This window comes from Protomyctophum bolini (genome assembly GCF_963924005.1).
Source record: "Protomyctophum bolini genome assembly, contig: SCAFFOLD_58, whole genome shotgun sequence".
In the NCBI taxonomy this organism is placed as follows: domain Eukaryota; kingdom Metazoa; phylum Chordata; class Actinopteri; order Myctophiformes; family Myctophidae; genus Protomyctophum; species Protomyctophum bolini.
Window position 1 is genome coordinate 2,735 of NW_027665538.1, and position 25,027 is coordinate 27,761.

At 37.1% G+C, this 25,027-nt stretch overlaps 1 pseudogene across 1 annotated transcript; it reads right to left on the reverse strand.

Annotated features, from left to right (window-relative positions):
- Window positions 1-565: 565 nt before the first annotated feature.
- On the reverse strand, window positions 566-21,221 carry LOC308312250 (protein NLRC3-like; annotated as a pseudogene). The gene is made up of 8 exons: window positions 19,473-21,221; window positions 18,233-18,401; window positions 17,199-17,251; window positions 16,565-16,691; window positions 15,933-15,991; window positions 15,535-15,663; window positions 14,555-14,616; window positions 566-753 (listed from the first exon to the last, which is right to left on the reverse strand). The product of its transcript is annotated as a protein NLRC3-like (transcript).
- Window positions 21,222-25,027: the final 3,806 nt, after the last annotated feature.

The window sequence follows — 25,027 nt, forward strand, 5'->3', positions numbered from 1 at the left end:
TTACAAATTATATTTTATGATAAATGTGCCAAGTATATATATATATATATTTTTTTTTTACAAATTGTCATATATTTGTAAAAATGTATTTAAATGCCAACTTACAAGTTACAGGTTTTTTTGTGGATAGGACAATACATTTGTGAAAATTATCATAAAAAAGCGTGACGTTTGTCTCAAAATGATTCAACAGGAAAAAGGAATGCCAAATGCAGATTTACAATTCACACGCAGAATTGAGGATTTACAAATGGTATTTTAGGATAAACGCACACACAAATCTATATATTTTTTGTAAAAATACGAAATACATTTGTAATGTGGAAAAACATTTGCAAATCTTGTAAACACATTTGTAAATCTTGGAAACACATTTGTAAATCATGGAACATTTGTAAAAACATTTGAGACAAATTTCTCCCCATAAGTAACTGGAACCATCATCACCATCACAGGTCAGACTCCAGGACTTATCATTGGCTCCAAATCTACAGTCACGACCACCTCCTTTCCTGCTGATTGTTCCGTCAGCCACTGCTATCTGAACCCATCCACTGCACTCTACCTCCCAGGAACAGCGTCCAGTCACACTCTGTGAACTCAGAACTTGTTTATGGCCATCAAACCTGTCTGGGTGATCAGGAGGACGCTGACCCCCTGACCTCTGTGACCCCCGTGTGACCTTCCTGTTGTCCTCAGACAGAGAGAGGTCACGGTGTGCTGTGTTTGAGTCCAGTGTGAGACGCTGGAAATCTGATGAGAAAACAACACAGTACACAGTAAACATTATATACATCATTCACTGACATGCACGCACGCACGCACACACACACACACACACACACACACACACACACACACACACACACACACACACACACACACACACACACACACACACACACACACACACACACACACTGATCTACAAACTCACTGCAGTATTAATTTTGGCAACAGATTTAGTCCTATATTAGTCATTTGTACATTATTTAGTCTTAGTCTAGTCTTAGTCGACTAAATTAAGACTCGATACAATTAAAATTTAATAAAGAAGATCGTCACTGTCAGAGTCCAACCACCAGGGGGCAGAATGTCTCTGTACCCCTGGGCAGAGACATTCTACAGTGTGATTTTATTTGAACTGGGGACCCCAAAAATAATCATATTTGAACTGGAGACCCTCCCAAAATAATCATATTTGAACTGAGGACCCCCAAAATAATCATATTTGAACTGAGGACCCCCAAAATAATCATATTTGAACTGAGGACCCCCAAAATAATCATATTTGAACTGGAGACCCCCGAAAATAATCATATTTGAACTGGAGACCCCCCAAAATAATCATATTTGAACTGGAGACCCCCAAAATAATCATATTTGAACTGGAGACCCCCCAAAATAATCATATACGTCCAGTTTGAACTGAGGACCCCCCCAAAATAATCAACATTGACAAGCACTTGGAATTGTAGGCATTCCATTTAGTTTGAGGCATTGTGAGCTTGTAGATCTGCTATTTTCACAATACTTTCCACTTTCTTACAGTATTTGAAATTTTTGGCCAATTTGGCCATCTGGGGACCCCCCACAATCATCTGGGGACGCCCCCCAATCACCTGTCTGTCTCTATGTGTCTGTCTTTCTGTGTACCTGTCTGTCTCTCTGTGTTATTGTGTACCTGTCTGTCTCTCTGTGTACCTGTCTGTCTCTCTGTCTACCTGTCTGTATCTCTGTGTACCTGTCTGTCTCTATGTGTACCTGTCTGTCTCTCTGTGTTACTGTGTACCTGTCTGTCTCTCTGTGTACCTGTCTGTATCTATGTGTCTGTCTCTCTGTGTACCTGTCTGTCTCTCTATGTACCTGTCTGTCTCTCTGTCTACCTGTCTGTATATCTGTGTACCTGTCTGTCTCTCTGTGTACCTGTCTGTCTCTCTGTGTTACTGTGTACCTGTCTGTCTCTATGTGTCTGTATCTCTGTGTACCTGTCTGTCTCTCTGTGTACCTGCCTGTCTCTCTGTGTTACTGTGTACCTGTCTGTCTCTCTGTGTCTGTTTCTCTGTGTACCTGTCTGTCTCTCTGTGTACCTGTTTGTCTCTCTGTGTTACTGTGTACCTGTCTGTCTCTCTGTGTACCTGTCTGTCTGTGTGTACCCGTCTGTCTCTCTGTGTGCCTGTTTGTCTCTCTGTGTACCTGTCTGTCTCTCTGTGTACCTGTCTGTCTCTGTGTGTACCTGTCTGTATCTCTGTGTACCTGTCTGTCTCTGTGTGTACCTGTCTGTCTCTCTGTGTACCTGTCTGTCTCTATGTGTACCTGTCTGTCTCTCTGTGTACCTGTCTGTCTCTATGTGTACCTGTCTGTCTCTATGTGTACCTGTCTGTCTCTCTGTGTACCTGTCTGTCTCTCTCTTCCCTTCCCCAAAATAATCAAAGTACAGCATAGAGCACAGTACACTACAATACAGTACAGAGCACAGTACACTACAATACAGTACAGAGCACAGTGCAGTACAGTAACTATAACAGTAAATGTATAGTTGCACCGCTCAGTTCACACAGGTGTGATTTATATTTACAGTTGTCTTGTATGGTGTTAAATGGAGCGTGGAACCATGCCAATGTTCGACACGGGAGATCACTTGTGACTTTCAAACAAAAACAAGATCCACCTGTGATCTGCACACATCACGGCTCTGCACCACCTTTCATGCATCGCACGTCAGAACTGAACATATGCCAATATAGACGAAATACATGTTGTTTACGACCAGGTTAGTGAATGAGGCCCATTGTTTCTGTCAGACCACATGACCTCATCTTGATGGTGTTAAGAGTAGTCTAATAGGATGGTCGTTTGATACCTTTTTTGGCCACTGGTGGCGCTAGTGAGCAATTAATGCATAATTTGCATAATTAATTATGCAAATTAGTTATTACATTCCTTGAATTCCATAGATATAATTAGCATAATCATAAATCATAAAAATCCATAAATATAAATATCCATAAATATAATTAGCATATAATAGTTTATAATTAAATAATAATAAAAACTAATGATAGGTTATTTATAAATGCATGATGTGTGTGTGATTAGCTGATCTCATCTCTCTCTCTCCCTGCTTCTCCTTGTGACATGCCTCCCCAAAAGACAGCAGAGATGCTGACTCGAAGGTGTGAAAAACAAACAAATGTAAATTTGTTTGTTTGTCACTGGGGGTGAGGTGGGGGGATGGGCTCCCACTCTTTGTGGATTGCCATGGGCCAGACATGCAAATTAAATGAAGCGCGGGGGTGGGGTGGGGGGATGGGTTCTAACCAGGTGCCAGACATGCAAATTAGATAAACAAGGGGGGGATGGGTTCTAACCAGGTGCCAGACATGCAAATTAGATAAACACAGAGGTGGGGGCTCCACTCTTTGAAGTGAATTGTATGCATAAATTAATCAAGTTAGTATTTAAATTCCTTACATACATCGACAGTGGGTGTGTGATTCCACCTAGTGGTCAATCTCTATATATAAATATTTACACTGCAATACCATTTATGCCCTGATGTGATCTCAGTCATCTAGGGAAATGTTTTTCAATCATTGGTCTGGGGACCACCAGTGGTCCTTGAATGTAATTCTTGTGTAAGTCAAGGATATCCCCCTAGTGGTCAATTTCTATATATATATTTACAACTGTAATACCATTTATGCCCTGATGTGATTTCAGTCACCTAGTGCAAATGTTTTCAAGCAATGGTCCGGGGGTTACCGATGGTCTTTGAGAGGGTTCAGGTGACCCTCCCCAGCTAAATCATGGAGAGTTGGTAACCAAATAGTCTCCTTATAGATCTTTAACTCTATACTTTTCAATTTTTTGTGTTGTGTCGTTGAATATTGTATGTTTCATATTGTCCTAATGTGTATGGGTTATTGTCTGTCTTGTATTATTTTTGGTGTTTTGTGTTGGGATCTTTGAATTTTTTATGTTTCATGTTGTCCTAATGGGTTGGGTATTGTATATCTTGTATTATTTTTTGTGTTTTGTGTTGTGTCTTTGAATTTTGCATGCTTCATGTGGTACAAGGTGGTCGGGTTATTGTCTGTCTTGTATTCTTTTTGGTGTTTTGTGTTGGGATCTTTGAATTTTTTATGTTTCATGTTGTCCAAATGGGGTTGGGTATTGTATATCTTGTATTATTTTTTGTGTTTTGTGTTGTGTCTTTGAATTTTGCATGCTTCATGTGGTACTAGGGGTTTGGGTTATTGTCTGTCTTGTATTATTTTTTGTGTTTTGTGTTGGGATCTTTGAATTTTTTATGTTTCATGTTGTCCAAATGGGGTTGGGTATTGTATATCTTGTATTATTTTTTGTGTTTTGTGTTGTGTCTTTGAATTTTGCATGCTTCATGTGGTACTAGGTGTTTGGGGTATTGTCTGTCTTGTATTATTTTTGGTGTTTTGTGTTGGGATCTTTGAATTTTTTATGTTTCATGTTGTCCAAATGGGGTTGGGTATTGTATATCTTGTATTATTTTTGGTGTTTTGTGTTGTGTCTTTGAATTTTGCATGCTTCATGTGGTACTAGGTGGTTGGGTTATTGTCTGTCTTGTATTATTTTTGGTGTTTTGTGTTGGGATCTTTGAATTTTTTATGTTTCATGTTGTCCAAATGGGGTTGGGTATTGTATATCTTGTATTATTTTTTGTGTTTTGTGTTGTGTCTTTGAATTTTGCATGCTTCATGTGGTACTAGGGGTTTGGGTTATTGTCTGTCTTGTATTATTTTTGGTGTTTTGTGTTGGGATCTTTGAATTTTTTATGTTTCATGTTGTCCTAATGGGGTTGGGTATTGTATATCTTGTATTATTTTTGGTGTTTTGTGTTGTGTCTTTGAATTTTGCATGCTTCATGTGGTACTAGGTGGTTGGGTTATTGTCTGTCTTGTATTATTTTTGGTGTTTTGTGTTGGGATCTTTGAATTTTTTATGTTTCATGTTGTCCAAATGGGGTTGGGTATTGTATATCTTGTATTATTTTTTGTGTTTTGTGTTGTGTCTTTGAATTTTGCATGCTTCATGTGGTACTAGGGGTTTGGGTTATTGTCTGTCTTGTATTATTTTTGGTGTTTTGTGTTGGGATCTTTGAATTTTTTATGTTTCATGTTGTCCAAATGGGGTTGGGTATTGGCTGTCTTGTATTATTTTTGGTGTTTTGTGTTGTGTCTTTGAATTTTGTATGCTTCATGTGGTACTAATGTGTTTGGGTTATTGTCTGTCTTGTATTATTTTTGTTGTTTTGTGTTGTGACTTTGAATTTTTTATGTTTCATGTTGTCCTAATGGGGTTGGGTATTGTATATCTTGTATTATTTTTTGTGTGTTGTGTTGTGTCTTTGAATTTTGCATGCTTCATGTGGTATTAGGTGTTTGGGTTATTGTCTGTCTTGTATTATTTTTGGTGTTTTGTGTTGGGATCTTTGAATTTTTTATGTTTCATGTTGTCCAAATGGGGTTGGGTATTGTATATCTTGTATTATTTTTGGTGTTTTGCGTTGTGTCTTTGAATTTTGTATGCTTCATGTGGTACTAGGTGTTTGGGTTATTGTCTGTCTTGTATTATTTTCGGTGTTTTGTGTTGTGTCTTTGAATTTTTTATGTTTCATGTTGTCCTAATGGGGTTGGGTATTGTATATATTGTATTATTTTTTGTGTTTTGTGTTGGGATCTTTGAATTTTGTATGCTTCATGTGGTACTAATGTGTTTGGGTTATTGTCTGTCTTGTATTATTTTCGGTGTTTTGTGTTGTGTCTTTGAATTTTTTATGTTTCATGTTGTCCTAATGGGGTTGGGTATTGTATATCTTGTATTATTTTTTGTGTTTTGTGTTGGGTCTTTGAATTTTGCATGCTTCATGTGGTACTAGGTGTTTGGGTTATTGTCTGTCTTGTATTATTTTTGGTGTTTTGTGTTGGGATCTTTGAATTTTTTATGTTTCATGTTGTCCAAATGGGGTTGGGTATTGTATGTCTTGTATTATTTTTTGTGTTTTGTGTTGTGTCTTTGAATTTTGCATGCTTCATGTGGTACTAGGTGTTTGGGTTATTGTCTGTCTTGTATTATTTTTGGTGTTTTGTGTTGGGATCTTTGAATTTTTTATGTTTCATGTTGTCCAAATGGGGTTGGGTATTGTATATCTTGTATTATTTTTGGTGTTTTGTGTTGTGTCTTTGAATTTTGTATGCTTCATGTGGTACTAGGTGTTTGGTTATTGTCTGTCTTGTATTATTTTTGGTGTTTTGTGTTGGGATCTTTGAATTTTTTATGTTTCATGTTGTCCAAATGGGGTTGGGTATTGTCTGTCTTGTATTATTTTTGGTGTTTTGTGTTGGGATCTTTGAATTTTGTATGCTTCATGTGGTACTAATGTGTTTGGGTTATTGTCTGTCTTGTATTATTTTCGGTGTTTTGTGTTGTGTCTTTGAATTTTTTATGTTTCATGTTGTCCTAATGGGGTTGGGTATTGTATATCTTGTATTATTGTTTGTGTTTTGTGTTGGGTCTTTGAATTTTGCATGCTTCATGTGGTACTAGGTGTTTGGGTTATTGTCTGTCTTGTATTATTTTTGGTGTTTTGTGTTGGGATCTTTGAATTTTTTATGTTTCATGTTGTCCAAATGGGGTTGGGTATTGTCTGTCTTGTATTATTTTTGGTGTTTTGTGTTGGGATCTTTGAATTTTGTATGCTTCATGTGGTACTAATGTGTTTGGGTTATTGTCTGTCTTGTATTATTTTCGGTGTTTTGTGTTGTGTCTTTGAATTTTTTATGTTTCATGTTGTCCTAATGGGGTTGGGTATTGTATATCTTGTATTATTTTTTGTGTTTTGTGTTGGGTCTTTGAATTTTGTATGCTTCATGTGGTACTAGGTGTTTGGGTTATTGTCTGTCTTGTATTATTTTTGGTGGTTTGTGTTGGGATCTTTGAATTTTTTATGTTTCATGTTGTCCAAATGGGGTTGGGTATTGTATATCTTGTATTATTTTTTGTGTTTTGGGTTGTGTCTTTGAATTTTGCATGCTTCATGTGGTACTAGGTGTTTGGGTTATTGTCTGTCTTGTATTATTTTTGGTGTTTTGTGTTGGGATCTTTGAATTTTTTATGTTTCATGTTGTCCAAATGGGGTTGGGTATTGTATATCTTGTATTATTTGTGGTGTTTTGTGTGGTGTCTTTGAATTTTGTATGCTTCATGTGGTACTAGGTGTTTGGGTTATTGTCTGTCTTGTATTATTTTTGGTGGTTTGTGTTGGGATCTTTGAATTTTTTATGTTTCATGTTGTCCAAATGGGGTTGGGTATTGTATATCTTGTATTATTTTTTGTGTTTTGGGTTGTGTCTTTGAATTTTGCATGCTTCATGTGGTACTAGGTGTTTGGGTTATTGTCTGTCTTGTATTATTTTTGGTGTTTTGTGTTGGGATCTTTTGAATTTTTTATGTTTCATGTTGTCCAAATGGGGTTGGGTATTGTATATCTTGTATTATTTGTGGTGTTTTGTGTGGTGTCTTTGAATTTTGTATGCTTCATGTGGTACTAGGTGTTTGGGTTATTGTCTGTCTTGTATTATTTTTGGTGTTTTGTGTTGGGATCTTTGAATTTTTTATGTTTCATGTTGTCCAAATGGGGTTGGGTATTGTATATCTTGTATTATTTTTTGTGTTTTGTGTTGTGTCTTTGAATTTTGCATGCTTCATGTGGTACTAGGTGTTTGGGTTATTGTCTGTCTTGTATTATTTTTGGTGTTTTGTGTTGGGATCTCTGAATTTTTTATGTTTCATGTTGTCCAAATGGGGTTGGGTATTGTATATCTGGTATTATTTTTTGTGTTTTGTGTTGTGTCTTTGAATTTTGCATGCTTCATGTGGTACTAGGTGTTTGGGTTATTGTCGGTCTTGTATTATTTTTGGTGTTTTGTGTTGTGTCTTTGAATTTTGCATGCTTCATGTGGTACTAGGTGTTTGGGTTATTGTCTGTCTTGTATTATTTTTGGTGTTTTGTGTTGGGATCTTTGAATTTTGTATGCTTCATGTGGTACTAATGTGTTTGGGTTATTGTCTGTCTTGTATTATTTTTTGGGTTTTGTGCTGTGTCTTTGATTTTTTATGTTTCATGTGGTACTAATGTGTTTGGGTTATTGGCCGTCTTGTATTATTTTTGATGTTTTGTGTTGTGTCTTTGAATTTTGTATGTTTCATGTTGTCCTAATGGGTATGGGTTATTGTATATCTTGTATTATTTTTGGTGTTTTGTGCTGTGTCTTTGAATTGGGTATGTTTCATGTGGTACTTCAAAATATTATTAATACAAACAGGCGGCCTGTTGTATTAATATAATATTTTGAAGTACCACATGAAACATACAAAATTCAAAGACACAGCACAAAACACCATAAATAATACAAGACATACAATAATCCAAACACATTAGTACCCCATGAACCATACCCAATTCAAAGACACAGCACAAAACACCAAAAATAATACAAGATATACAATAACCCATACCCATTAGGACAACATGAAACATACAAAATTCAAAGACACACCACAAAACACCAAAAATAATACAAGACGGCCAATAACCCAAACACATTAGTACCACATGAAACATAAAAAATCAAAGACACAGCACAGCATTAATACCACATGAAGCATACAAAATTCAAAGACACAACACAAAACACCATAAATAATACAAGACATACAATAATCCGAACACATTAGTACCCCATGAACCATACCCAATTCAAAGACACAGCACAAAACACCAAAAATAATACAAGATATACAATAACCCATACCCATTAGGACAACATGAAACATACAAAATTCAAAGACACAACACAAAACATCAAAAATAATACAAGACGGCCAATAACCCAAACACATTAGTACCACATGAAACATAAAAAATCAAAGACACAGCACAAAACCCAAAAAATAATACAAGACAGACAATAAACCAAACACATTAGTACCACATGAAGCATACAAAATTCAAAGATCCCAACACAAAACACCAAAAATAATACAAGACAGACAATAACCCAAACACCTAGTACCACATGAAGCATGCAAAATTCAAAGACACAACACAAAACACCAAAAATAATACAAGACCGACAATAACCCAAACACCTAGTACCACATGAAGCATGCAAAATTCAAAGACACAACACAAAACACAAAAAATAATACCAGATATACAATACCCAACCCCATTTGGACAACATGAAACATAAAAAATTCAGAGATCCCAACACAAAACACCAAAAATAATACAAGACAGACAATAACCCAAACACCTAGTACCACATGAAGCATGCAAAATTCAAAGACACAACACAAAACACAAAAAATAATACAAGATATACAATACCCAACCCCATTTGGACAACATGAAACATAAAAAATTCAAAGATCCCAACACAAAACACCAAAAATAATACAAGACAGACAATAACCCAAACACCTAGTACCACATGAAGCATACAAAATTCAAAGACACCACACAAAACACCACAAATAATACAAGATATACAATACCCAACCCCATTTGGACAACATGAAACATAAAAAATTCAAAAGATCCCAACACAAAACACCAAAAATAATACAAGACAGACAATAACCCAAACACCTAGTACCACATGAAGCATGCAAAATTCAAAGACACAACCCAAAACACAAAAAATAATACAAGATATACAATACCCAACCCCATTTGGACAACATGAAACATAAAAAATTCAAAGATCCCAACACAAACCACCAAAAATAATACAAGACAGACAATAACCCAAACACCTAGTACCACATGAAGCATACAAAATTCAAAGACACCACACAAAACACCACAAATAATACAAGATATACAATACCCAACCCCATTTGGACAACATGAAACATAAAAAATTCAAAGATCCCAACACAAAACACCAAAAATAATACAAGACAGACAATAACCCAAACACCTAGTACCACATGAAGCATGCAAAATTCAAAGACACAACCCAAAACACAAAAAATAATACAAGATATACAATACCCAACCCCATTTGGACAACATGAAACATAAAAAATTCAAAGATCCCAACACAAACCACCAAAAATAATACAAGACAGACAATAACCCAAACACCTAGTACCACATGAAGCATACAAAATTCAAAGACCCAACACAAAACACAAAAAATAATACAAGATATACAATACCCAACCCCATTAGGACAACATGAAACATAAAAAATTCAAAGACACAACACAAAACACCGAAAATAATACAAGACAGACAATAACCCAAACACATTAGTACCACATGAAGCATACAAAATTCAAAGATCCCAACACAAAACACCAAAAATAATACAAGACAGACAATACCCAACCCCATTTGGACAACATGAAACATAAAAAATTCAAAGATCCCAACACAAAACACCAAAAATAATACAAGACAGACAATAACCCAAACACCTAGTACCACATGAAGCATGCAAAATTCAAAGACCCAACACAAAACACAAAAAATAATACAAGATATACAATACCCAACCCCATTAGGACAACATGAAACATAAAAAATTCAAAGACACAACACAAAACACCGAAAATAATACAAGACAGACAATAACCCAAACACATTAGTACCACATGAAGCATACAAAATTCAAAGATCCCAACACAAAACACCAAAAATAATACAAGACAGACAATACCCAACCCCATTTGGACAACATGAAACATAAAAAATTCAAAGATCCCAACACAAAACACCAAAAATAATACAAGACAGACAATAACCAAACACCTAGTACCACATGAAGCATACAAAATTCAAAGACACAACACAAAACACCAAAAATAATACAAGATATACAATACCCAACCCCATTTGGACAACATGAAACATAAAAAATTCAAAGATCCCAACACAAAACACCAAAAATAATACAAGACAGACAATAACCCAAACACCTAGTACCACATGAAGCATGCAAAATTCAAAGACACAACACAAAACACAAAAAATAATACAAGACATACAATACCCAACCCCATTTGGACAACATGAAACATAAAAAATTCAAAGATCCCAACACAAAACACCAAAAATAATACAAGACAGACAATAACCCAAACACCTAGTACCACATGAAGCATGCAAAATTCAAAGACCCAACACAAAACACAAAAAATAATACAAGATATACAATACCCAACCCCATTAGGACAACATGAAACATAAAAAATTCAAAGACACAACACAAAACACCGAAAATAATACAAGACAGACAATAACCCAAACACATTAGTACCAAATGAAGCATACAAAATTCAAAGATCCCAACACAAAACACAAAAAATAATACAATATATACAATACCCAACCCCATTAGGACAACATGAAACATAAAAAATTCAAAGACACAACACAAAACACCGAAAATAATACAAGACAGACAATAACCCAAACACCTAGTACCACATGAAGCATACAAAATTCAAAGACACAACGCAAAACACCAAAAATAATACAAGATATACAATACCCAACCCCATTTGGACAACATGAAACATAAAAAATTCAAAGATCCCAACACAAAACACCAAAAATAATACAAGACAGACAATAACCCAAACACCTAATACCACATGAAGCATGCAAAATTCAAAGACACAACACAACACACAAAAAATAATACAAGATATACAATACCCAACCCCATTAGGACAACATGAAACATAAAAAATTCAAAGTCACAACACAAAACAACAAAAATAATACAAGACAGACAATAACCCAAACACATTAGTACCACATGAAGCATACAAAATTCAAAGACACAACACAAAACACCAAAAATAATACAAGACAGCCAATACCCAACCCCATTTGGACAACATGAAACATAAAAAATTCAAAGATCCCAACACAAAACACCAAAAATAATACAAGACAGACAATAACCCAAACACCTAGTACCACATGAAGCATACAAAATTCAAAGACACAACACAAAACACCAAAAATAATACAAGATATACAATACCCAACCCCATTTGGACAACATGAAACATAAAAAATTCAAAGATCCCAACACAAAACACCAAAAATAATACAAGACAGACAATAACCCAAACACCTAGTACCACATGAAGCATACAAAATTCAAAGACACAACACAAAACACCAAAAATAATACAAGATATACAATACCCAACCCCATTTGGACAACATGAAACATAAAAAATTCAAAGATCCCAACACAAAACACCAAAAATAATACAAGACAGACAATAACCCAAACACCTAGTACCACATGAAGCATGCAAAATTCAAAGACACAACACAAAACACAAAAAATAATACAAGATATACAATACCCAACCCCATTTGGACAACATGAAACATAAAAAATTCAAAGATCCCAACACAAAACACCAAAAATAATACAAGACAGACAATAACCCAAACCCCTAGTACCACATGAAGCATGCAAAATTCAAAGACACAACACAAAACACAAAAAATAATACAAGATATACAATACCCAACCCCATTTGGACAACATGAAACATAAAAAATTCAAAGATCCCAACACAAAACACCAAAAATAATACAAGACAGACAATAACCCAACCACCTAGTACCACATGAAGCATGCAAAATTCAAAGACACAACACAAAACACCAAAAATAATACAAGATATACAATACCCAACCCCATTTGGACAACATGAAACATAAAAAATTCAAAGATCCCAACACAAAACACCAAAAATAATACAAGACAGACAATAACCCAAACACCTAGTACCACATGAAGCATGCAAAATTCAAAGACACAACACAAAACACAAAAAATAATACAAGATATACAATACCCAACCCCATTTGGACAACATGAAACATAAAAAATTCAAAGATCCCAACACAAAACACAAAAAATAATACAAGACAGACAATAACCCAAACCCCTAGTACCACATGAAGCATGCAAAATTCAAAGACACAACACAAAACACAAAAAATAATACAAGATATACAATACCCAACCCCATTTGGACAACATGAAACATAAAAAATTCAAAGATCCCAACACAAAACACCAAAAAGAATACAAGACAGACAATAACCCGACCACCTTGTACCACATGAAGCATGCAAAATTCAAAGACACAACACAAAACACAAAAAATAATACAAGATATACAATACCCAACCCATTAGGACAACATGAAACATAAAAAATTCAAAGATCCCAACACAAAACACCAAAAATAATACAAGACAGACAATAACCCATACACATTAGGACAATATGAAACATACAATATTCAACGACACAACACAAAAAATTGAAAAGTATAGAGTTAAAGATCTATAAGGAGACTATTTGGTTACCAACTCTCCATGATTTAGCTGGGGAGGGTCACCTGAACCCTCTCAAAGACCATCGGTAACCCCCGGACCATTGCTTGAAAACATTTGCACTAGGTGACTGAAATCACATCAGGGCATAAATGGTATTACAGTTGTAAATATATATATAGAAATTGACCACTAGGGGGATATCCTTGACTTACACAAGAATTACATTCAAGGACCACTGGTGGTCCCCAGACCAATGATTGAAAAACATTTCCCTAGATGACTGAGATCACATCAGGGCATAAATGGTATTGCAGTGTAAATATTTATATATAGAGATTGACCACTAGGTGGAATCACACACCCACTGTCGATGTATGTAAGGAATTTAAATACTAACTTGATTAATTTATGCATACAATTCACTTCAAAGAGTGGAGCCCCCACCTCTGTGTTTATCTAATTTGCATGTCTGGCACCTGGTTAGAACCCATCCCCCCCTTGTTTATCTAATTTGCATGTCTGGCACCTGGTTAGAACCCATCCCCCCACCCCACCCCCGCGCTTCATTTAATTTGCATGTCTGGCCCATGGCAATCCACAAAGAGTGGGAGCCCATCCCCCCACCTCACCCCCAGTGACAAACAAACAAATTTACATTTGTTTGTTTTTCACACCTTCGAGTCAGCATCTCTGCTGTCTTTTGGGGAGGCATGTCACAAGGAGAAGCAGGGAGAGAGAGAGATGAGATCAGCTAATCACACACACATCATGCATTTATAAATAACCTATCATTAGTTTTTATTATTATTTAATTATAAACTATTATATGCTAATTATATTTATGGATATTTATATTTATGGATTTTTATGATTTATGATTATGCTAATTATATCTATGGAATTCAAGGAATGTAATAACTAATTTGCATAATTAATTATGCAAATTATGCATTAATTGCTCACTAGCGCCACCAGTGGCCAAAAAAGGTATCAAACGACCATCCTATTAGACTACTGTTAAGGACCAGGCCAAGAGCAGAGAGTAGAGAGCACAAGAGTTTTCAGGACGACATCAACCAAGTATACAACAGTATATAAAATGTTAATGTAGCCACAGATACTCACGTTTTGTAATGAGTTGACTCAGTTGAGGATTAGTAAGCCAATCTTCTCCTCCATGTTTCACTCTGTAGGAAGTAGAACAACAATGCATCAATGTCTGACTGTCTAACACAACGTCTCCACTAGCTGACACTACAGTGTTTCACTCTGTAGGAAGTAGAACAACAATGCATCAATGTCTGACTGTCTAACACAACGTCTCCACTAGCTGACACTACAGTGTTTCTCCTGTCATTATCTTGGCCCTGCAGCTCATCCAGACATACTCACTGCTGCCCAGTTTGGATCTCATCACCTCCTCAGACTCCACCTTAACCCCTCAGGCCTATAGCACTCCACTGTCCTTTTATACCTTTGAGGCACTGCATTGTGTTGTTGTTCTTCTCATGATTTGTGACTTTGGGCTGTATCGTATCCCGCAAGCATTAAACACTTTACGTGAATTACTCATTTAGGAGCTTCCACTATGCGTAAACGTTATCTTGCGGCCACACAACCCACTATACATGTTTGCGGCTGGAGGTGTGTCTGTACGCGGGTTGATGCGCTTTCCCTATATTTGCTATCTCATGCACACAGGTTTAGGACAACGGAAATCGTCTCTTCAAACCACCTGTAATGTGAACACACACAACAACCCTCTGTATCTAATTTAAATGTATTCCAAGGCAGCACACGTTGCTCTTCCATAAGGTTCACTCCAGGTATAATGGATTATGGTACCTGGCACACTGATTGGTTTAAGTTGCGTAACGCCCAAACCACACCTATGCATAATGTAACGGGTAGCGGAGGTGTTTTAAGGATTTAGTCAGACATTCATAAGGTAGCTAATTTAATGGGGGAACGCCTCTTACACAATGCTAAATCCCCAAATTACGGAGAAAATGCCCCTGACGCAAGATAGGGCCCTTTGTGTCAGAGATACACTGTTAAGGGAAACACTGCACTGTCCAACATGGACACAGCCCAAGTCTACTCACTTGCAGTTCTCCAGAACTGAATCATTCACCACGTTGAGGCTCAGGTCCAACTCTCTTAGGGAGGGATTAGAGCTTACAGCTGAGGCCAGAGCTTCACAGCATCTCTCTGACAGGCCACAGTGAGCCAGTCTGAAACACCACATTAAAACATACATAAATAAATGAATGAATTAATTAATAAATGTTTAATTCGCCGTTTTTTAAAAATTATAAAAGAGCGGATTTGTCGTGGACCTGGTGACGAGGCCGTTGCCTCCAAAGGTAATTGATCAATCCCGTCAGCCTAGGTGGTCTGATTATATTATTATATAGCCCTTAAAGTGTTAATATAATATTATTAAGAAGCTTGATAACTGTGTCGTAGCTAAACAGTCGCAAGACAAAAATAGCAGATCTACAATCTCCTCAGCGCGTTGTGAGAAACGCTGTTATATGATGAAGTAGCCGATACATTCGCCTTAAAGACATTTTACACTTTGAAACATGTTTGGGGTAATTTTAACGTTTACTCAGACACATAGGCTTGGGTTACCATGATATCAAGCTTATTAATACATTCTCACCACAGCATTCATATTATATTAACATAATACAGTACATAATAAAACAGAAGTGATAATTGTCTTTGTCTCCAATATGTCAACAAAATTAAACCATACTTTTGAACCCGGCTTTATCTTATCTTCAGATTTATCGTCCCGGAATGTATGCAAATTAGCACATATAATGCCTAATTTGCATATTTAAACATATCATTTCAGAAAACTTGTAATACAAAAAATCTTAGTCTTAATATAATTAATCAACTGGAGAAGTTTCATTGTGATAGCTTTTAGTTAACTTTTCCCTATTCACCTACAGTACCATGTCTCACCATCAAGCTTATTAATACATTCTCACCACAGCATTCATTATATTCACATAATACAGTACATAATAAAACAGAAGTGATCATAATAAAAGTGGTAAATGTATCTTACTTTAGAACTTCCAGTCTACAGTGTGGGCTCTTCAGTGAAGCACAGAGCAGCTCCACTAGTCCTGAGTCCTGCAGGTCGTTTTCACTGAGGTCCAATTCTCTCAAATGGGAAGGATTAGAGCTGAGAGCTGAAGACACAGCTTCAACACCTGTTTTACTGAGATCACAGCCAACAAGTCTGTAAATGCAGATAAAATAAGAGATTATCAATACAAAATGAATGATACCTATAGTTCACTGTCATGGAAGTCAACTGGAACAAATCTAGTTATCTAGTATTTAGAGCAGCAGAGTGTGGAATAGACAACACCATGACAGCACAGAATGACAGGAAGATAACAATTTAGATATCAAAGACTATGAAGACTGAATGTTAGTTTGATTTCCCCCAATATTATGAAAAAGAAGATCATAACCTCTCTGATGTTATTTTTTTTAGCGGCCAACTAAGAACATAAGTGACGGGTTGGAACAAGCATTTAAGGCGAGACATGGCAAGTGAAATCATGATTTTTCAATGTTGTGCTATTTTGCTTCCTAAACATGTTTTCTTTCAAACTATAGCAAAATAAACATTCAAAATACAGATTTAGATGTTTATTTTAGTAGTTTATTTTAGCCAATGACAGCTCGTTTTGCTGGGTGAAAATCCACCCTCTCTATTTTCATGATTGGTTGTTGGTACAAAGGAAGTGACCATTTGGATCCAACCACAGTCAGCTCGAGGTCAAGACCTTTCTAATGATATATGGCATTATATGTTGTTGCCAAGGTTTGGATGAGATATTTTGTCTCATAATAGTGGCTTCAAATAAAACATTTTGGAATTTTACAATACAAATCTTTAAAGGCCGTTTTCTCAAAATGAGTTTTCCTCATACCTGGGACAAAGAATCTCCACTTCAGTTGCACTCACATACACCTACACAGTCACATACACACAACTTTCCAGTCTTATTCATAACTATATTCTGCAGGAATTTACAGAAGGGTTCGTTGATTTCTCATTCACAGCCTGATTTACATCACATTTTATTCGTAAAACATGGCAAAAAAATGTTTTTTTTTATGCCTGTTGACACTATTTTTTGATTTGTGGAGTGATAATTAGAGATATCGAAAATCCCCTAATTGTCTTTGTCTCTAATAATATGTCAACAAAATGAAACCATACTTTTTAACCTGGCTTTATCCGATCTTCAGATTTATCGTCCCGGAATGTATGCAAATTAGCGCATATAATGCCTAATTTGCATATTTAAACATATCATTTCAGTAATACAAAAAATCTTAGTCTTAATATAATTAATCAACTGGAGAAGTTTCATTGTGATAGCTATTAGTTAACTTTTTTCTCCTATTCGCCTACCATGTCTCACAATCAAGCTTATTTTGACCTGAGATCAGATTCTAAAAATGTCTTCTACATCCCGACAGCTTTCTGAAAAAGCTATGTTTCTATGTCAGTCGTTCTTCGATTTTTCAAAAATAGCAGATCTACAAGCTCGTAGTGCGACACTCGGTGGCGCGCTACGAGCTTGTAGATCTGCTATTTTTCAATAGCTAAAGCATAACATAATGCTAACACCAAAAAGGGTTCCCTCCCAAAATGGGTTAATACATTCTCACCACAGCATTCATATTATATTCACATAATACAGTACATAATAAAACAGAAGTGATCATAATAAAAGTGGTAAATGTATCTTACTTTAGAACTTCCAGTCTACAGTGTGGGCTCTTCAGTGAAGCACAGAGCGGCTCCACTAGTCCTGAGTCCTGCAGGTCGTTTTTACTGAGGTCCAGTTCTCTCAAATGGGAAGGATTAGAGCTGAGAGCTGAAGACACAGCTTCAACACCTGTCTTACTGAGATCACAGCCAACAAGTCTGTAAATGCAGATTAAATAAGAGATTATTAAAACAAATGATACCTAGTTCACTGTCATGGAAGTTAACTAAAACATCTCCTATCTAGTTATCCAGACATAAACAGTATTGTGGAATCTCAACCTTTTTGGCCGGGGACCCCCAGGGATGCTTTGGACATGTCTCGCGACCCCCGCCCCCCACCCCCAATACAAACAGAATTGCAAATTATGTTTTGGAAAATAATTTGGGGACCCCCGAGGGGTCGCGACCCACGGGTTGAGAACCCCTGGAATAGTAATGGAATAACCCCCCCCCATGAACTAGTTCAGTTCATCATTCAATATTTTGAACTAAAGTTTATGGTTCCAAAAAATGAACTATTTTAGTTATTTTCCTTTTGTTTTTCTAAATGATTGCCGCAGCCCATAGCCATAGAATCACAGACTTTATTCCTATTGGGAATAACTTTAGGATTAATAAAGTTACAACTTTTACAATTTCTCTATTGCCATTAACCAAATTAATTCCATTATTATATATTTGTTTTACATTTTGGAAAAAATTGCTGTGGAATGCCACAGAATTCTTAATCCTTTTCCTTGTTTTAATTATGGGCCAACTTGTGAAAGCTGCATGCTTTTATTGTGAAGCCATTGAATCCGTCCTGTGCATGCAGACAGGGTTGACATTGAAGCAGTCCTGTGCATGCAGACAGGGTTGACATTGAAGCAGTCCTGTGCATGCAGACAGGGTTGACATTGAAGCAGTCCTGTGCATGCAGACAGGGTTGACATTGAAGCAGTACTGTGCATGCAGACAGGGTTGACATTGAAGCAGTCCTGTGCATGCAGACAGGGTTTAAAATGAGGCGGACGGGAGGCAGACTTTCACTTCTGGTTAATTTCTGGTTTTATCTGTTGCCTAGCAACCTAGCATCATTCATACAGAACGTTGATGAAGAGCGCCATCTATACTAATCCACTGAAAAGACCATAGGACACAATACTGCATGCTTGGCAGTCAAGCGATGGATTCGATGCGACGTAACATGACGTGATTGGCAGTCAAGTCAATGTGTTGACTACTAACCGAGCCTTTCTGCAGTTCCTCACAGCTAGGACCAGTCTCCTTCGCCCCTCCACTGCTGCGTTGTATTTGTCCAGGTCCAACTCTTCCAGAACCTCCTCCGACATCTGCAGCATGACGGCCAGAGCTGAACACTGGGTCTCAGACAGTTTCTCTGTTCTGTTCTCTGACTTCAGGAACTGTTGGATCTCCTGATGTAATGAGTGGTCGTTCATCTCCATCAGACAGTGGAAGATGTTGATACATCTGTCAGGAGAGGCGTCACCACGAGTTAACATCTCCTTCAGGTTCTGGATGGCTTTCTGGATCTCCTCTGGACTGTTCTCTGTGTGACCCAGCAGGTCTCCTAACAGACTCTGGTTGGACTCCAGTGAGAGGCCATGAAGGAAGCGGACTAAGAGGTCCAGGTGGCCATTTTTACTCTCCAGGGATTTTTCCACAGTAGCTTTCAGGAAGTCTGAAAGGGAGAGGGAGATGTCATCATAATCATCATCAAGGAATGTGTTCAGGACCTCCATGTTCCTCTGTGTGAAACAGTGGAACAGGTAGACTGCAGCCAGAAACTCCTGGATGCTCAGATGAACAAAGCTGTAGACCGTTTTCTGGAACAGCACACTCTCTGTTTTGAAGATCTGTGTGCACACTCCTGAGTAAAGCGCGGCGTCTTTCACATCAAGACCACACTCTTCCAGGTCTTCTTGGTAGAACATGATGCTACTTTTCTTCAGGTGTTGAAACGCCAGCATGCCCAGCTTCAGAAGAACATCCCTGTCAGTCTTAGTGAGCTGCTGTTGATTCTTTCTCTTTTTTTTGTTTATTTTCTTTTTTCTTTTTTCCCCCTCATGAGTCTCGTCATACTTCTGCTTCTTCGTGTTTGTCTGAACCAACAGGAAGTGGCAGCACATCTCAGTCAGGGTCTTGGGCAGCTGTCCTATCGTGGTGTGTGTCCTCAACATGTCCAGCAGAACGGTAGCAATGATCCAACAGAAGAGTGGGATGTAACACATGATGTGGAGGCTCCTCCATGTCTTCAAGTGTGAGAGGACTCTGTCGGCCAGCTTCTCTTCACTGAATCTCTTCCTGAAGTACTTCTCCTTCTGGGGGTCTGTGAACCCTCGCACTTCTGTCACCATGTCAACACATGCAGGGGGGATCCGATTGGCTGCTGCGGGTCTGGTGGTTATCCAGAGGAGGGCCGAGGGGAGCAGATTCCCCTTGATGAGGTTTGTCAACAGATTCATCCACCGATGATGTCACTGTGACATCAGAGATGATTTCATTTTTGTCGAAGTGCAACGGAGACCTGCTTTCATCGAGGCCATCGAAGATGCAGCAAACTTTCCAGGCAGCGAGCTGCTCTGCTGTAACCTTCTTTAACGTTGGGTGGAAATCATGGATCAGGTTGAGAAGACTGTACTGCTTATCTCTGACCAAGTTTAGCTCCCGGAATGAAAAGGGAACCAGGAGATCTATATCTTGATTCTCCAAACCTCTTGCCCAGTCCAGAGCAAACTTGCGCGCAGAGAATGTTTTTCCGATCCCAGCGATGCCATTGGTCAGAACTGTTCTGCCAGGGAACAGGATCTTAAGGATTTTACAGCAGTTGATTGGTTCGTCATGGAAGGTCTTCATGTTGGAAGTTCTCTCAAGCTGTATCACCTCATGTTGGCTATTAACCCCTTCACTCTGTCCCGCTGAGATGTAGAGCTCTGAGTAGGTGCTGGTGAGGGAGTCTCCAGACTCTTCTGTCATGTGGTTTTTCACTCTATCAAGACTGTCCAAACTGACCTTCAAACTGACCTTATAATCGTTCAAATCAACCTGCAGACGGACATCTGAAATGAGAAGAAAATGTATGTTTCAAACATTCAGGTTAATTTATAACGTTACATGTTTACAGCACACATTACTAATGAATTACCGCCAGATAATATGCTTTTTGATAAGAAACATTTTGCCAAAGGTAACAACACAAGATCAGCTGTTTTTGTCCAGTTGTTGAGTTGATAATGTTTAGCTTCATTATTTGCACTTAGATATAATTGATACGGACAGATCATTTGACCATTTGTGACCAGATTTGACTGAGAGCCTGCCATCGAGCAGCCTCCAGCTTTTCAGAGGAGAAAAACTAATATTTTTGTTTAATCCAAAATTAGTTAATAGCACAGGCAGACTCTTCACTAGAGCATGTTTGAAATAAGTGTCAGAGCTGAAATCGACATGTAAATATGAAATAAATGCTTAAACATGTAGCTAGGTGTAATGTTAGAGTCCACAGAATACATGTAAATATGAAATAAATGCTTAAACATGTAGCTAGGTGTAATGTTAGAGTCCACAGAAGACATGTAAATATGAAATAAATGCTTAAACATGTAGCTAGGTGTAATGTTAGAGACCACAGAAGACATGTAAATATGAAATGAATGCTTAAACATGTAGCTACAGTAGGTGTAATGTTAGAGACCACAGAAGACATGCAAATATGAAATAAATGCTTAAACATGTAGGTGTAATGTTAGAGACCACAGAAGACATGTAAATATGAAATGAATGCTTAAACATGTAGCTACAGTAGGTGTAATGTTAGAGACCACAGAAGACATGCAAATATGAAATAAATGCTTAAACATGTAGGTGTAATGTTAGAGACCACAGAAGACATGTAAATATGAAATAAATGCTTAAACATGTAGCTAGGTGTAATGTTAGAGACCACAGAAGACATGTAAATATGAAATAAATGCTTACACATGTAGCTAGGTGTAATGTTAGTCCACAGAAGACATGTACTTATGAAATAAATGCTTAAACGTGTAGCTAGGTGTAATGGTAGAGACACCAGGAGTGAACCTTTCAAGCCTGTTTTCTCAACTCGCTGTATCTCCAAAACTGGTGGGTCAAACTGAACAACCAATATGTCAACTTGAAGCTATGATTCCCTGCTTAACAAAAACTCCAATGGGCCCCAGTCAAATTTGGTCACATTTAGTCTGACTATGAATTTTCAATGAGTGCAGATTCTTACTTTGTCCAGGTGTGGTTTGACTGGGTGTCTTCAGTCCAGGTGTGGTTTGACTGGGTGTCTTCAGTCCAGGTGTGGTTTGACGGGGTGTCTTCAGTCCAGGGTTCTGCTCAGTCTCACCACGCCTCTCTCTGTGGACATGATTACATATTTACATCCACATTGGAGCAACCTGGTTCCTATGTAGATCCCAAAATCCATCATTGATTGATTGATTCATTATTACATTTATATTTTGGGTTGGATATGTGGCTAATAATTAACCAGATAATGTCAGCTAAACGGTTTTTCTATCCCTAGGCTAGTTGTAGTGTGTTATAGTGTATATTGTATAGTGTTATAGTGTATATTGTATAGTGTTATAGTGTATATTGTATAGTGTTATAGTGTATATTGTATAGTGTTAGTGTGTATTGTATAGTTTTATAGTGTATATTGTATAGTGTTATAGTGTATATTGTATAGTGTTATAGTGTATATTGTATAGTGTTATAGTGTATATTGTATAGTGTTAGTGTGTATTGTATAGTTTTATAGTGTATATTGTATAGTGTTATAGTGTATATTGTATAGTGTTATAGTGTATATTGTATAGTGTTATAGTGTATATTGTATAGTGTTATAGTGTTTATTGTACAGTGTTATAGTGTGTATATTGTACAGGATTGACATACTGTGTATCTGGAGGTCCAGATTCATCACTGAAGTTAAGAGGAATGTCTTTAGAAAAGTCACTCTTCACAGACAGAAGGCTGGGTGTTGGAGACTCTGCTCTGTGGTACAGACGTCTGGAATCATAGACATTGTTTGTGTGAATGACATTGTCAATTAGTTTTTTATTTTGTATTGTTACATTCCATTTTACTTCCAAAAGGGTAACATCTTTTACTTTCATCTCACAGCATTGCAGCAACAACTAAACGGAATAAAATGGCCAAAAACATAATAGAAATTGTTATGTTGTGGTTTTACTAGGCATGTAAAAGATTAGTTCTAAAACGGTTATAGTCCCAATACTTGATTCTGATTGGAGACACTCGATGTGCTTGTGTCTCACTGCCTCTCACCCATTGTAAAATGCATGGTAACCTGAGATATCTTGTGGCTTATTGCTTTATTACAGGGCTTGGCCAAGAGGGGGCACAAGTAAACCAGACTAGGACTAGGCAGTCAGTAGTAGCCATAGAGTAAGACAGAGTTACGACAACTCCGTTCACTTCATGGGGCTTCAGTTCAATCTTCTACATCTAGACTTCTATTGGTGAAGAGCATAGTGAACAGTGACAAGTCTACATCTAGACTTCTATTGGTGAAGAGCATAGTGAACAGTGACATCTAGACTTCTATTGGTGAAGAGCATAGTGAACAGTGACAAGTCTACATCTAGACTTCTATTGGTGAAGAGCATAGTGAACAGTGACATCTAGACTTCTATTGGTGAAGAGCATAGTGAACAGTGACAAGTCTACATCTAGACTTCTATTGGTGAAGAGCATAGTGAACAGTGACAAGTCTACATCTAGACTTATATTGGTGAAGAGCATAGTGAACAGTGACATCTAGACTTCTATTGGTGAAGAGCATAGTGAACAGTGACAAGTCTACATCTAGACTTCTATTGGTGAAGAGCATAGTGAACAGTGACAAGTCTACATCTAGACTTATATTGGTGAAGAGCATAGTGAACAGTGACAAAGTCCTTCTATTGGTGAAGAGCATTGTGAACAGTGACAAGTCCTGGACCGGGAGTTGGCTTTGGAAGTGACTTTATTATGTGGCGATAGAGCTTCCAGTCTGTGTTCCTCACTTGGGAAATAAACAACAAGCATAATTTTGTACTGTAACCTTCAGTATTCAAGTATCAGGTGATCGTTTAAACATAGCTTGTGGCATACTGTACACATACTGTACACATACTGTAATCATACAGTATGTGTAGTTGTGTACCAGAATTTAAAAAGTAACAGGTTACTTTCAGTTACTTTTGGATAACTTTTAAGCAAAACTCTATTCAATTAGATGAAACACATTTTACCATTGATAACCAGACAAGAATGTTGAGCTTATGAAATTAAGAAAAGAACAAGCAGAACCTCCTCAGAAAATATTTGGCTCTCAAGTTCCAAACTTATGTTAAAATACAGTCCTATTCGGCTAGGCAAGGCACGTGTTCACACAAAAGGCTAATTCATAATCATAATAATATATACAAATATAAAGAATATATAATATTACAAAATTATATTAAAAAAAAAGAATTGGCACTTTAACACTAAGTTGTCACAGACAGACAGACAGACAGGTGCGCACACACACACACACACACACACACACACACACACACACACACACACACACACACACACACACACACACAATTTACAATTTACAATTTAGGCATTTAGCAGACGCTCTTAATCCAGAGCGACTTACATTAAGCAAGAACAAAAAGCATGGGAATACATCACATAAAGACATTTATCATGAAACATGCGTAGCTAAGAAAGTAACAGTGGAATATCTATAATGA